Source organism: Nerophis ophidion, linkage group LG07, assembly GCF_033978795.1.
Source record: "Nerophis ophidion isolate RoL-2023_Sa linkage group LG07, RoL_Noph_v1.0, whole genome shotgun sequence".
NCBI classification, from domain to species: domain Eukaryota; kingdom Metazoa; phylum Chordata; class Actinopteri; order Syngnathiformes; family Syngnathidae; genus Nerophis; species Nerophis ophidion.
Window position 1 is genome coordinate 23656017 of NC_084617.1, and position 14920 is coordinate 23670936.

At 38.2% G+C, this 14920-nt stretch overlaps 1 long non-coding RNA gene across 2 annotated transcripts in view; it reads right to left on the reverse strand.

Annotated features, from left to right (window-relative positions):
- Nucleotides 1–14920, reverse strand: part of LOC133556083 (uncharacterized) — a 522853-nt gene that overhangs the window by 214 nt on the left and 507719 nt on the right. For both annotated transcript variants that reach the window (XR_009807446.1, XR_009807445.1), the window contains exons 4-7: nucleotides 9752–9881; nucleotides 1829–1856; nucleotides 222–286; nucleotides 1–157 (exon numbers count right to left, since the gene is read on the reverse strand). The exon at nucleotides 1–157 is cut by the window's left edge and continues 214 nt beyond it. This is a non-coding gene — a long non-coding RNA (uncharacterized LOC133556083). The remainder of the gene's footprint in view (nucleotides 158–221; nucleotides 287–1828; nucleotides 1857–9751; nucleotides 9882–14920) is intronic.

A 14920-nucleotide genomic window follows, 5' to 3' on the forward strand; every position in this document is an offset into this window, starting at 1 on the left:
TCAAAATATGGCTGAAACATATAATTATATACTGCCACAATCAACGTCATGATCGCATCAAGAAAAAAAAAATAGCGTCATGAACGTTTGAAAGCAAATAGCCCGGAAAACGTTCCTGAGTCGCTCAAACATGACTTTTAGCGCCATCACCTGGTACCTGTTGGTGTGTTCATGGAATTTTCACATTGGTCAGTTTGAATTAAAGCATGTGTAACACTCACTGTTCTGCGTTGTGTCTTCTGTCGTGAGGCACACACAGGAGTTGAGTTATGGAGGATTTAGTCACCTTTTTTTTCATGAGAACAAAAAGAACAGGGCGTCACACACAGTCCACAGTACACAGAATCTCTCTCCACTACAGAATAAAGAAAGAAAAAAATACACACTCATATTAATACCACAGCGGCACACAAGATGTCCACACAGACACGCAGCGGAGTTTTTGACCCGTGCTCAAACTCACGAGACCAGGAGACCCCGTAGTAACTGCCGCTAGCATTAAAGGGGAACATTATTACCAGACCTATATAAGCGTCAATATATACCTTGATGTTGCAGAAAAAAAGACCATATATTTTTTTAACCGATTTCCGAACTCTAAATGGGTGAATTTTGGCGAATTAAACGCCTTTCTGTTTATTGCTCTGGAGGCGATGACGTTAGGACGTGGCGTCACCAAGGTAATACAGTAGCCATTTTCATTTTCTACACATTACACACACGGGTCTCATCTCTGTTATTTTCCGTTTTTTCGACTATTTTTTGGAACCTTGGAGACATCATGCCTCGTCGGTGTGTTGTCGGAGGGTGTAACAACATTAACAGGGAGGGATTCAAGTTGCACCACTGGCAAGATATCTGCCGCCAGACCCCCATTGAATGTACCAGAGTGTCTTCACATTTGACCGGCGATGACAGACATGGCACAGAGATGTATGGATAACCTGCAGATGCATTTGCAACGATAAAGTCAACGAAATCACAAAGGTGAGTTTTGTTGTTGACTTATGTGCTAATCAGACATATTTGGTTGCGGCGTGACTGCCAGCTAATTGATGGTAACATGCTATTTACCGGCGTTGCTAAAGCAGACATGGCACAGAGATGTATGGATAACATACAGATGCATTTGCAACTATATTACGTTTCCTTCCACCCACATTTAATGCGAGAAAAAACACTTACCAATCGACGGATTTAAGTTGCTCCATTATCACAAAATGCGAAAGTCCTGATCGTTTGGTCCGCACACTTTACCGGCGATGCTAATGCAGCTATTTGGCCATGCTATGGCTATGATTAGCGTCAATAGCTATTCGCTCAATAGCTTCAGTTTCTTCTTCAATACTTTTATACTCCAACCATCCGTTTCAATACATGCGTAATCTGTTGAATCGCTTAAACCGCTGAAATCCGAGTCTGAATCCGAGCTAATGTTACTATATCTTGCTGTTGTATTCCCATTGTTTGTTTACATTGGCAGCACTGTATGACGTCACAGGAAAATGGATGGTGGTTTCGAAGATAGCGAAAATAAGGCATTTTAAAGCATTATTTAGGGATATTCCGGGACCGGTAAAATTTTGAAAATAAATAAAAAAAATACAACAAGCCACTGGGAACTGATTTTTATTGTTTTTAGCCCTTTTGAAATTGTGATAATGTTCCCCTTTAAACTAATCAACACATCATTTAGCATATACAAGTATTTTTTACAACAATTTAGTAAAAGGAAAGTTTGGGAATTTAACCCGCAAACTAAACAGGACGCCAAAAGATAGTGTGCATTCTTATTAAAGACTTTAAGAGAGACATAAACGTGACTTACCAGCTCCGAGAGTCAGTGGTCACTGAAGCTGGTCACACAGGTGCAACGCCAAATCACCCCCCAGGGAAACAAAAAGGTATGTAACGGAAAATAATAGAATGGACCCTACTTACAATAACAGACACTTTTGGGGAAGTTCACAACAAAAAATGATGTGAACAAATTACCAAAATCCATCCATCCATCCATTTTCTACCGCTTATTCCCTTTGAGGTCGCGGGGGCCGCTGGTGCCTATCTCAGCTACAATCGGGCGGAAGGCAGCGTACACCCTGGACAAGTCGCCACCTCATCGCAGGGCCAACACAGATTGACAGACAACATTCACACTCACATTCACACACTAGGGCCAATTTAGTGTTGCCAATCAACCTATCCCCAGATGCATGTCTTTGGACGTGGGAGGAAGCCGGAGTACCCGGAGGGAACCCACATATTCACGGGGAGAACATGCAAACTCCACACAGAAAGATCCCGAGCCCGGGATTGAACCCTGACTACTCAGGACCTTCGTATTGTGAGGCAGACACACTAACCCCTCTGTCACCGTGAAGCCCTAAATGATCAAAATTAAAAATAAAATAAAATTTGGCTCGGCTACACGTTTCATTCAGTTTTACACGTTAACAAAACATACATGCAGCAAAAAAAGGCTACTCAGCACTCAGAATGCGTTGTGAGTGCCCTTAGAAGCACTATAGTTGCACTCTTAGGGTATTTTAGTAAAAATAAGTTTTGGTAAATTATACATTTTCTGCCAATTTCGGTTATTGTTGGGTTTCTCATCGAGACAGAAATGGTTTTGAGACATCTCACACAACTTCAGGACCAGTATTGTTCAGACAAAGCAAGAAAGTTTTTTTTAATAATTTTTGGGCAAAAAAGAGGCAGAACAATATTAATTTTCAGCCATTATTGGGTTTTGTCGGTACTCCTGATGAGGTTTTGAGACGCCTCCTACAACTAATAGACCAGTATTGTGCCATTTAAGAAAGACTGTTTATTTTAATTTTTTGGGTAGTGGTCACTACTTTAGCGACATTTTAGTGAAAAAAGTTTTACAAAAATATAAAAATTCTGCCACTTTTGGGTTTTATCAGGACTCTTCATTAAGTTTTGAGATGTTTCCTAAGACTACAGGACCAGTATTGTGCTGTTGAAGCAAGACAATTTTTTACATTTTAGTGTCAATGACGTTTTAGCTAAAACAAAAAAAAAAGTATTGAAAAAAATATAAATTTTCTGCCATTTGAGTTTTGTCGGGATTCCTGATGAAGTTTTGAGACATCGCCTACAACTACAGGACCAGTATTGTGCTTTTGAAGCAAGAGAGTTTGTAAAAAGTTTGGGTAAGGGTTCCCCTTAGAACATTTTAGCCAAGAAAAGTTTCGAAAAAAAGAAAATTTTCTGCCGTTTTCGGGTTTTGTCAGGACTTTTGGTAAGGTTTTGAGACATACAGGTATATCCTACAACCACAGAACTAGTATTTTGCCGTTGAAGCAAGACATTTAAAATTGTGTGTAAGGTTCCCGCCTTCCGACATTTTTGTGAAATTTTTGTTGTTGTTGTAAAAATACACATTTTCTGCCATTTTTGGGTTTTGTTGGGACTCCTGAATAAGTTTTGATTTGTCTCCTGACTACAGGACAAGTATTGTGCTGTTGAAGCAGGACAGTTTACATTTTTTTTTGGTAAAGAGTCCCCCCTTCCGACATTGTAACAAAAACAAGTTTTGAAAAATGTTGTAGTTTTCGGTCATTTTTGAGTTTTGTCGGGACTTCTGATGAAGTTTTTAGACGTCTCCTACAACTACAGGACTAGTATCGTGTCGTAGAAAGAAGATCACTTCTTACATATTTGTGTAAGGGTCCCTACACCCTTACTACATTTTAGAGAAAAAATATAAATTTTATGCCTTTTTCGGGTTTTGTTGGACGCCAGATGAGGTTTTGAGACGTCTCCTACAACTAATAAACCAGTATTGTGCTGTTGAAGTAAGACAGTTTTTCATTTTTTTTAAAAAGTTTAGAAAAAATAAAAATGTTCTGCCATGTTTGGGTTTTGTCGGGACTCCTGATTTAAGTTTTGAAATGTCTCCTGTGACTACAGGAACAGTATTGTACTGTTGAAGCAAGACCATTTTTTGTAATTTTTGGGTAAGGTCACCCTTTTACTACATTTTTGCAAAAAAAAATTTTTTAAACAATATACATTTTCCACCACTTTTGGGTTTTGTTGGTAATCTTGATGAGGTTTTGAAACATCTCCTACAACTAATAGACTAGTATTGTGCAGTTTAACAAATTCTTTTTTTTCTTTTTTTGGGTAGGGTTCCGTACTTTAGCGACATTTTAGCAAAAAAAGTTTTACAAAAATATTAATTTTCTGCCACTTTTGGGTTTTGTCAGGACTCTTCATTAAGTTTTGAGATGTTTCCTAAGACTACAGGACCAATATTGTGTTGTTGAAGCAAGACTTTTTTTTACATTTTAGTGTAAATGACGTTTTAGCTAAAAAAAAAAGTTTTGAAAAAAATATCAATTTTCTGCCATTTGAGTTTTGTCGGGATTCCTGATGAAGTGTTGAGACATCCCCTACAACTACAGGACCAGTATTGTGCTGGCAGTTTGTAAAATGTTTGGGTAAGGGTCCCCCTTTCAACATTTTAGCAAAAAAAGTTTCGAAAAAATTATAATTTTTCTGCCGTTTTCGGGTTTTGTCAGGACTTTTGGTAAGGTTTTGAGACATATCTTATAACCACAGAACCAGTATTTTGCCGTTGAATCAAGACTTTTAAAATTTCGTGTAAGGTTCCCCCCTTCCGACATTTTAGTGATTTTTTTTTTTTTGTAAAAATACAAATTTTCTGCCATTTTTGGGTTTTGTTGGGACTCCTGAATAAGTTTTGATTTGTCTCCTGACTACAGGACAAGTATTGTGCTATTGAAGCAGGACAGTTTACATTTTTTTTGGTAAAGAGTCCCCCCTTCCGACATTGTAACAAAAACAAGTTTTGAAAAATTTAGTAGTTTTCTGCAATTTTTGAGTTTTGTCGGGACTTCTGATGAAGTTTTTAGACATCTCCTACAACTACAGGACCAGTATTGTGCTTGTAGGAAGATCATTTCTTACATATTTGTTTAAGGGTCCCTACACCTTTACAACATTTTAGCGAAAAATATAAATTGTATGCCTTTTTCGGGTTTTGTGGGACGCCTGATGATTTTTTGAGACGTCTCCTACAACTAATAGACCAGTATTGTGCTGTTGAAGTAAGACAGTTTTTCATTTTTTTAAAAAAGTTTAGAAAAAAATATAAATTTTCTGCCATGTTTGGGTTTTGTCGGGACTCCTGATTAAGTTTTGAGATGTCTCCTATGACTACAGGAACAGCATTGTACTGCTGAAACAAGACAATTTTTATTTTTTATTTTTGGGGAAAGTCCCCCCTTTACGACAATTTTACAAAAAAAAAGTTTTTTGTTTTTTTTAAATAAATGTTCTACCACTTTTTTTTTTTTTTTTTTTGGGACTCCTGGTGAGGTTTTGGGACGTCTCCTACAACTATAGGACCAGTATTGTGTCGATTAAGAAATATTGTTTTTTAAATGTTTTGGGTTGGGGTGCCCCCTTATTACATTTTGAGGAAAAATGTTTTGGAAAAATATACATTTTTTGCCATTTTTGGGTTTTGTCAGGACTCCTGATAAAGTTTTGAGACATCTCCTCCAACTACAGTACCAGTAATGTGTCGTTGAAGCAAGACGCTTGATTTTCTTTTGGACATGAAGGAGAAAAAAGTTGAGGAAAAATATAAATTTTCTGTCATATTCGAGTTTTGTCGGGACTCCGGAAGAGGTGTTCAGACGTCTCCAACAACTACAGGACCAGTATTGTGCCGTTGAATAACAAACATGTCCGAAACATTCAACTTCCTGTGTCATGACCTCTATGAATGGCCACAAGATGTCGCCAAAAAACAACTAGTCCAGTTTAATTGAACGAGCATAAGTCCATCACAAAGTAGTCTTCATACTGGCATTTTTATCTGAGTAATTTTACTTGATCATGTTTTTTTTTTTTTTTAAGTTTCCACAAGAGAAAATAATAAATGTATTATCTATCCTATTTTGATGCTGACATAGCGAATCAATATCAGTATCCATCGGAAGTGAAAAAGATGTATCGGGGCAAGTTTTCTGGACTAATTAATGGTTCTAATGTCATCAAGTGTGGGGCCGACATTCTTATTTTGCTAAGAATATGCTAGAATAAACGTTTTATTTCGGTTTTGTACAATGAATCATCTCTGCAGAGTTATTATATTGTGCTTTGGTTCTTAGCAAAGGTGAAAAACATGCATATCTCAGCACAGTCATAGACACAGGCCATCATGAAAAATATTTATAATAATAATAAAAATAAACCCTTAATCATTTGTAAACATTTAATAAATATATCTTATTATATTTTATGTTTATTCTTTCACATCATTAAAACGACTAAGAATGTTTTCCTATTAATTCCTGGAGCGCAATGTTTATTAACCTGAGTGTTGGTGAATGAGCGCTTTCACCACCAGAGGGTGCTGTTGTACTTGACGTTGCGCATCAAAGCCTTCCAAATCACGTGACTCACACCCGAGGTCATCCATCAGGTTGATTACTGATTCTGTTGACCTATTTTCCCGACGCTGACGCCATGAATGTGCTGAAATATTCCCCTTAGCCAGTTAAATGTTTGTGACATTTCAATGTGTGCAATATTATACACATGCTCACTTGCACATGGAAAGTCATCTCTTTTTGTCGGTGGAAGGAGAATTTCAAAATAAAACATCGTTCAGTGTCGTTACAAAGTGTACAGACCTATCATTTATAGCTATGCACAATCACCCCGGGGAGTGTACTTCTCCAAAAATACATTTGAGTAAACAGTTAGGCGACAAAGAGGCACGCACAGTGGCCTGGTATGTATAAACAGTGTGTGTGCACACACACACACACACACACACACACACACACACACACACACACACACACACACACACACACAATGTACTTCAAGGGTGTTCACAATGGCCATTTTGATACGTTTTCTTTTGCATTTAAGATACTCAGTGGCCGGCCCTACGTTTTCCCACCTAGGCCTTCAGTGATGCCCAACTTCATGTCCATTGCTGGAGAAATACTACACAGGAACACATTTACGCACTATTGTACATTGAACCACATAAACAGTGTACAAAACGGGTTATTTTTGGCGCATTTAAAAATCGATAAAACCATATCAGCAATTAAAAACATTTTTTATGTGGTACTGTCAACATTTTAATTGCAAAAAACATATTAAACGTGAAAAAGTAAAATATTTGAACTCACAATTTGTAGCCACTATTCGACGCCATATGAGGCGTTGTCGGCTAAATCAAGTGGAAATGGCGAGCATTTCCCCATTTAGTGAAGTGAAGTGAATTATATTCATTTAGCGCTTTTCTCTAGTGACTCAAAGCGCTTTACATAGTGAACCCAATATCTAAGTTACATTAAAACCAGTGTGGGTGACACTGGGAGCAGGTGGGTAAAGTGTCTTGCCCAAGGACACAACGGCAGTGACTAGGATGGCGGAAGCGGGAATCGAACCTGCAACCCTCAAGTTGCTGGCACGGCCACTCTACCAACCGAGCTATACCGCCAGAATAGCTCAGCTGGCTTCCGGGGTTGATCAACATGGTCTCACAAGATGTAGTTTCTCTTTAAATATCCTTCTTGAAAATGGCCTTGCAAATTGGGTATATATCTGTCACATAATCAACGTTTTGCTCTCCTCTGCTATCTTGGTATCGCTACGGCGAAAAAGTATCCAATCACAGTCTCTTTAACATCAGGCTACTAAGATAGGCTACTGTCAACAACGTGTGATCTAATTGGCTATTGCAACTGTATGTCCCCGTTCACTTACAGTGTACGGTTGCCTGCATTGCTGATTCTGAAGGCCCGGGCAGATTTGGTACAGCATGGCAACATAAGCGAGCTAGATTCTGATCGAATAAAAACTAAAACTACAAAAAACAGCCCTGGAAGGAGCATAATATGACATGAAGAGAATATGAATACTTAGTATATTTAGGGAAAGTAAATTAAACAATAATTATATATTTAATTATGATCATGATATCTGGTTATGTTAGTCCAGCAGATGGCCCACTACTGAAGATACTAAAGCCAGCACAATGTTGGTCTAACCAGTGGTTCTCAAAATGTTTTCATCAAGCACCACCTCCGAAAATTGGCTGTCCTCGTGCCACCATAATGACAAATATTTAAATACAGTAGCCATAGTAGGCCTAAGTATTCATCAAAAACAAGGTAGAGGTTTTATTTGAAAAGTGTAACATTAAACATAATTTGAACAGTAACACTGAATATAGGAAAATAAAATACTGTGCTTTTTAATCAAGTGTTTCTTTGGCGTACCACTAGATAGAGCCCACATACCGCAGTTGGAGAATCCCTAATCTGAACAAAACATCCACATCGTCGCTTTGTGTTACAGGTAATAATGTTCATTTATGATTATTTCATGGTGTATTTAAATCTTTTTTAAGTGATTTCATTCATTTATTGTAGTTTTTCACATTCATGAAAAACTTTGAGTTGTCTTGCGTAAGAATTGTGCCTTAAAATAAGTTTATCTTGCCTAAATTAACCCAAATGATCACAGACTAAATGACACTACACCAGCCTGCGAGTACAGTTGAACAAACTTGGTAAAGTAGCATGTTTGTAGCAGATTCCTAAAAACACTAGAGCAATGTCATATAGATCTTTGAATCGATGTTTTGCAGTAGGTCATTAAAAAATGTATAACACTCCTTCATTGAGAGACCTCCATCCATCCATTTCTACCGCTTATTCCTTTTGGGGTCGCGGGGGGCGCTGGTACCTATCTCAGCTACAATCGGGAGGAAGGCGGGGTACACCCCCGGACAAGTCACCACCTCATTGCAGGGCCAGCACAGATAGACAGACAACATTCACACACTAGGGCCAATTTAGTGTTACCAATCAACCTATCCCCAGGTGCATTTCTTTGGAAGTGGGAAGAAGCCGGAGTACCCGGAGGGAACCCAAGCAGTCACGGGATCCCAGGACTACTCGGGACCTTCGTATTGTGACGCAGACGCACAAACCCCTCTCCCACTGTGCTGCCCCATTGAGGGACCTATTTAGTTTTATTTATTTAGTACCGATGACAAACATGAAAAATGTCCACTGCAGAGGACGCTGGTTCTCAGAAATACACAACAATAAAAATGACAAAATTTACCGTAAATTCCAGACTATAAACCGCTACTTTTTTCCTACGCTTTGAAACCTGCTGCTTGTAAAACGGTGTGGCTAATATATGCATTTTTCTTCGCTGACGGCCATAATGTTTTGTTTTAAATAGTTTCCATTAAACACAAGCAGAGACACTGAAATGATGTGTTATTGTTTGTGCTGTGGCGCCATCTTTTGGACGAGTTTGCTCACTGCAGATGTTGCGAGTTGAAAATATACTTCCTGTTTTAATGCCTTAAACAGGACAGAAACAAATCCATAACAGTTCTACTCGTATGGATTCTGCAATCATCACTCTAAGCAACGTTTGGAAGTTTTACAATAAAACTAAAACAATTGTTGCATACTAATCCATCCCATGTGTGATGTCTATTTTCATGCATATTTTTCACGTGCTATCTTAATGTTAATCGTTAGCATTAGCTAATATGCTGACACATTTACAGGTGTCTGTGTTAGTATTATTAACGTACTTCTGTCACGGGGTGGTGAACGTTGCTTCAGTGTGACCCCAAGGATGCAGAGACGGGCAGGCAAAATGCAAGTAAAAGAATGCAAGTAAAACACAATGCATTACTTACAAAGAGGTGTGGAAGCCAAAACAGCACCGAAGCATCGGTCTCGAAAGGAAGAGCCAGAGAGAATGATCCAACACTGAAGGCGGGACCCAGGTGGCACTAAATAGAACTAACTGAACGAGGAATGGGTGTGCTGAAAGGACATGGAACAGAAATGTACATCACTTAGCTGTTTGCAAATGCACCAAATCCATCCATCCATTTTCTACCGCTTATTCCCTTTCGGGGTCGCGGGGGGCGCTGGCGCCTATCTCAGCTACAATCGGGCGGAAGGCAGGGTACACCCTGGACAAGTCGCCACCTCATCGCAGGGCCAACACAGATAGACAGACAACATTCACACTCACATTCACACACTAGGGCCAATTTAATGTTGCCAATCAACCTATCCCCAGGTGCATGTCTTTGGAAGTGGGAGGAAGCCGGAGTACCCGGAGGGAACCCACGCATTCACGGGGAAAACATGCAAACTCCACACAGAAAGATCCCGAGCCTGGATTTGAACCCAGGACTGCAGGAACTTCGTATTGTGAGGCAGACGCACTAACCCCTCTCCCACCGTGAAGCCTGCACCACATCATTGAATGTCAATATTTTTTATCTAATAAATAAAGGGTTTGAATGGTTTCCATATCCAACATTATGTATTATTTTAACTGACCTTTTTTGTAACACTGTTAATGAATGAAGTGTACTTTCGCAGTTATTTCCTAACATTTCTTCACAATAACTCAGATATGGTAACACTAGTAAGCAGTTGAGAATAGGAAGTGATTTTTGATCCAGAACATGTTTTTTTTTAATTAATTATAGAAATATTTCTTGCCACCTTATGTTGCATATTTTTTATATAAAACTTTCAGGACATTTCCTCATTTATTATTACGCCCAAAAATATGTTTTCTTTTACCGTTTCAATGTCTAAGCTGTCTATTTGTATTTGTGTTTGAATTTCTCTTCTACTGTTACCGAATAGCACAGGGGTCACCAAACTTTTTGAAACCAAGAGCTACTTCTTGGGTACTGATTAATGCGAAGGGCTACCAGTTTGATACACACTTAAATAAATTGCTAGAAATAGCCAATTTGCTCAATTTACCTTTAATAAATAAATCTATTTATGTATAAAAAAAAATGGGTATTTCTGTCTGTCATTCCGTCGTACATTTTTTTTCCTTTTACGGAAGGTTTTTTGTAGAGAATAAATGATGAAAAAAACAGTTAATTGAACGGTTTAAAAGAGGAAAAAACTGAAAAAATGAAAATGAAATTTTGAAACATAGTTTATCTTCAATTTCGACTCTTTAAGATTTGAAATTCAACTTAAAAAAATAATTAGAAAAACTAACAATTCGAATCTTTTTGAAAAAAAAAAAAAAATTATGTGACATCATTAGTAATTTTTTCTGATTAAGATTATTTTTAGAATTTTGATGACATGTTTTGAATAGGTTAAAATCCAATCTGCACTTTGTTATAACATATAACAAATTTGACCAAGCTATATTTCTAACAAAGTCAAATCATTATTTCTTCTAGATTTTCTCGAACAAAAATTTTAAAAGAAATTCAAAAGTCTTTGAAATAAGATTTAAATTTGATTCTACAGATTTTCCAGAATATTTTTTTTGAATTTTAATCATAATAAATTTGAGGAAATATTTCACAAATATTCTTCGTCGAAAAAACAGAAGCAAAAATTAAGAATTAAATTAAAATGTATTTATTATTCTTTACAATAAAAAACAAAACTCAAACATTGATATAAATTGTCAGGAAAGAAGAGGAAGGAATTTAAAAGGTAAAAAGGTATATGTGTTTAAAAATCCTAAAATCATTTTTAAGCTTGTATTTTTTCTGTAAAATTATCTTTCAGAAAGTTATGAGAAGCAAAGTAAAAACATAAATGAAATTATTTAAACAAGTGAAGACCAAGTCTTTAAAATATTTTCTTGGATTTTCAAATTCTATTTGAGTTTTGTCTCTCTTAGAATTAAAAATGTCGAGCAAAGCGAGACCAGCTTGCTAGTAAATAAATACAATTTAAAAAATAGAGGCAGCTCACTGGTAAGTGCTGCTAATTGAGCTATTTTTTAGAACAGGTCAGCGGGCTACTCATCTGGTCCATACGGGCGACCTGGTGCCCGCGGGCAGCGCGTTGGTGACCCCTGGAATCGCACTATTTCAGTTTTATTAAGATTCAAAAATATTCAGTTTTTTGCAAAAATGTTGTAGCATGGAGAAGCTAGCAGGCAACTTGCAAACAGGGAAATGTTGCACTGATGATAGCAGTGTATACCAACTTGTACAAGGACTACAGAGTTCACCTGAAAACAGAGGAGGTTCTGGAGGGAAAACAAGTGGGGCTGGATGTCCACCCAAAGATAAAAATGTTTTTCCTTACAACTTGTTACTGTATTAGAATGACACAGCAGATACTGAAGAAATCGAAATGGTTGAAAAGCAATATTGTTAGTTTCTTGGTATTGCTGTCAATCAATCAATCAAAGTTGACTTATATAGCCCTTGGTCACAAATGAAAAAACTCAACCTAATGGGAACAACGAGAAACCTTGGGAGGGACCGCAGATGTGAGAATGCAGTCCATTGGAAGTCCAGCAGGGGATCATCTTGAACTGAGACAATTCAGCAGCGCAGAGACATCACCAACTGATGCATAAGAAGTGGTCCAACCTGGGTCCAGACTTGGACCAGCTAGCAAATCATCTGTGGTCACCTGATAACATCTCCACGCAGGAGAGGGGGACAGAGCAGAAAAGAGAGATGGTAGATCAACTGGTCTAAAAAGGGGGTCTTTTTAAAGGCCAGAGTATACAAATGAGTTTTAAGATGAGACTTAAATGCGTCTACTGAGGTAGCATCGGTAACTGTTACCGGTAGAACATTCCAGAGTATTGGAGCCCAAATACAAAACGCTTTAAAGACTGTAGACTTTTTTTGGGCTCTGGTAATCACTAATAGGCCTGAGTTCTCTGAACACAGATTTCTGGCCAGGACATATGCTAAAATACAATCAGCAAGATAGGACGGACCTAGACCGTTTAGTATTTTATACCTAAGTAGTAAAACATTAAAGTTGCATCATAAGTGCACAGGAAGCCAGTGCAAGCAAGCCAGTATATGTACATAGGTATATACAGTATATTGCCAAAAGTATTTGGCCACCTGCCTTGAGTCACATATGAACTTGAAGTGCAATCCCATTCTTAAGCCATCCATCCATCCATTTTCTACTGCTTATTCCCTTTTGGGTAGAGTTCAATATGACGTCAGTCCACCTTTTGCATTTATTACAGCTTCAACTTTTCTGGGAAGGCTGTCCACAAGATTGTGGAGTGTATTTATTGGATTTTTTTTACTATTCTTCCAAAAGCGCATTGGTGAAGTCACACACTGAAGTTTGTCGAGAAGGGCTGACTCTCAGTCTCCATTCTAATTGATCCCAAAGGTGTTCAATTGGGATCAGGTCAGGACTCTGTGCAGGCCAGTCAAGTTCATCCACACCAGACTCTGTCATCCATGTATTTATGGAAATTGCTTTGTGCACTGTTGCGCAATCATGTTGGAAGAGGAAGGGCCCAGCTCCAAATTGTTCCCACAAGGTTGGAAGCATGGAGTTGTACAAAATGTTTTGGTATCCTGGAGCATTCAAAGTTCCTTTCACTGGAACTAAGGGGCCAAGCCCAACTACAGAAAAACAATCGAACACCATAAATCCTTCTACATCAAATTTCACACTCGGCACAATGCAGTCCGAAATGTACCGTTCTTCTGGAAACCTCCAAACCCAGACTCGTCCATCAGATTGCCAGATGGAAAAACGTGATTAATCACTCCAGAGAAGGCGTCTCCAACTGCTCTAGAGTCCAGTGGTGACATACTTTACACCACTGCATCAGACACCTTGCATTGGACTTGGTGATGTATGACTTAGATGCAGCTGATCGGCCATGGAAACCCATTCCATGAAGCTCTCTGTATAGTATACGTGGGCTAATTGGAAGGTCAGATGAAGTTTAGAGCTCTGTAGCAACTGGCTGTGCAGAAAGTCATTGCACTATGCCGACCCCTCTCTATCAGTTTACGTGGCCTGGTGGCTGAGTTGCTGTTGTTCCCAAAATCTTCCATTTTCCTATAATAAAGTTAACTTTGGAATATTTAAGAGCAAGGAAATTTCACGACTGGATTTGTTGCACAGGTGGCATCCTATGACAGTTCTATGCTGGAAATCACTGAGAGCGGCTCATTCTTTCACAAATGTTTGTATAAACAGTGTTCATGTCTAAGTGCTTGATTTTATACACCTGTGCCTGGGCTAAGTGGTTAGGACACCTGATTGTCATCATTCGGTAGCCAAATACTAATGGCAATATATATAGGTATATACAGTATAGGTATATATTTATATATATATATATTCATATACAGTATATGTATATAGGTATACATACGTGTATACAGTATAGGTTTATGTATGGGTATAAATATATATGTATATAAAGGTATATATAGTATAGGTATTAATGTATATAGGTATATACAGTCTAGGCGTTATATGATCAAACGTTGTTCTCGTCAAAAGTCTAGTCAACTGCAAACTTTTATTGCTAGACATAAGGAGACCCGAAAATAATACGTTACAGTAATTGAGACGAGACGTAACGAACAATTGAATTATGATCTCAGCAGTGGTGGTGGACAAAACAGGACGAATTTTAGCGATACTACGGAGATGAAAGAAGGCAGTTTTAGTAACACTCTGAATGCGAGACTTAAACGAGAGAGTTGGGTCGAAGATAATACCCAGATTCTTTATCGAGTCGCCTTGTGTAATTGTTTGGTTGTCAAATGTTAAGGTGGTTTTATTAAATAGGTGTTGGTGTCTAGCAGGACCGATAATCAGCATTTCCTTTTTCTTGGTGTTAAGTTGCAAAAAGTTAGTGGACATCCATTGTGTAATTTCATTAAGACACGCCTCCAGCTGACTTTAATCTGGTGTTGGTCAGCTTCAGGGGCATGTAGAGTTGGGTGTCATCAGCATAACAGTGAAAGCTAACACCGTATTTGTGTATGATGTCACCTAGCGGCAGCATGTAGATGCTGAAGAGTGCAGGGCCAAAAACCGAATCCTGGGGAACTCCGCATGTTACC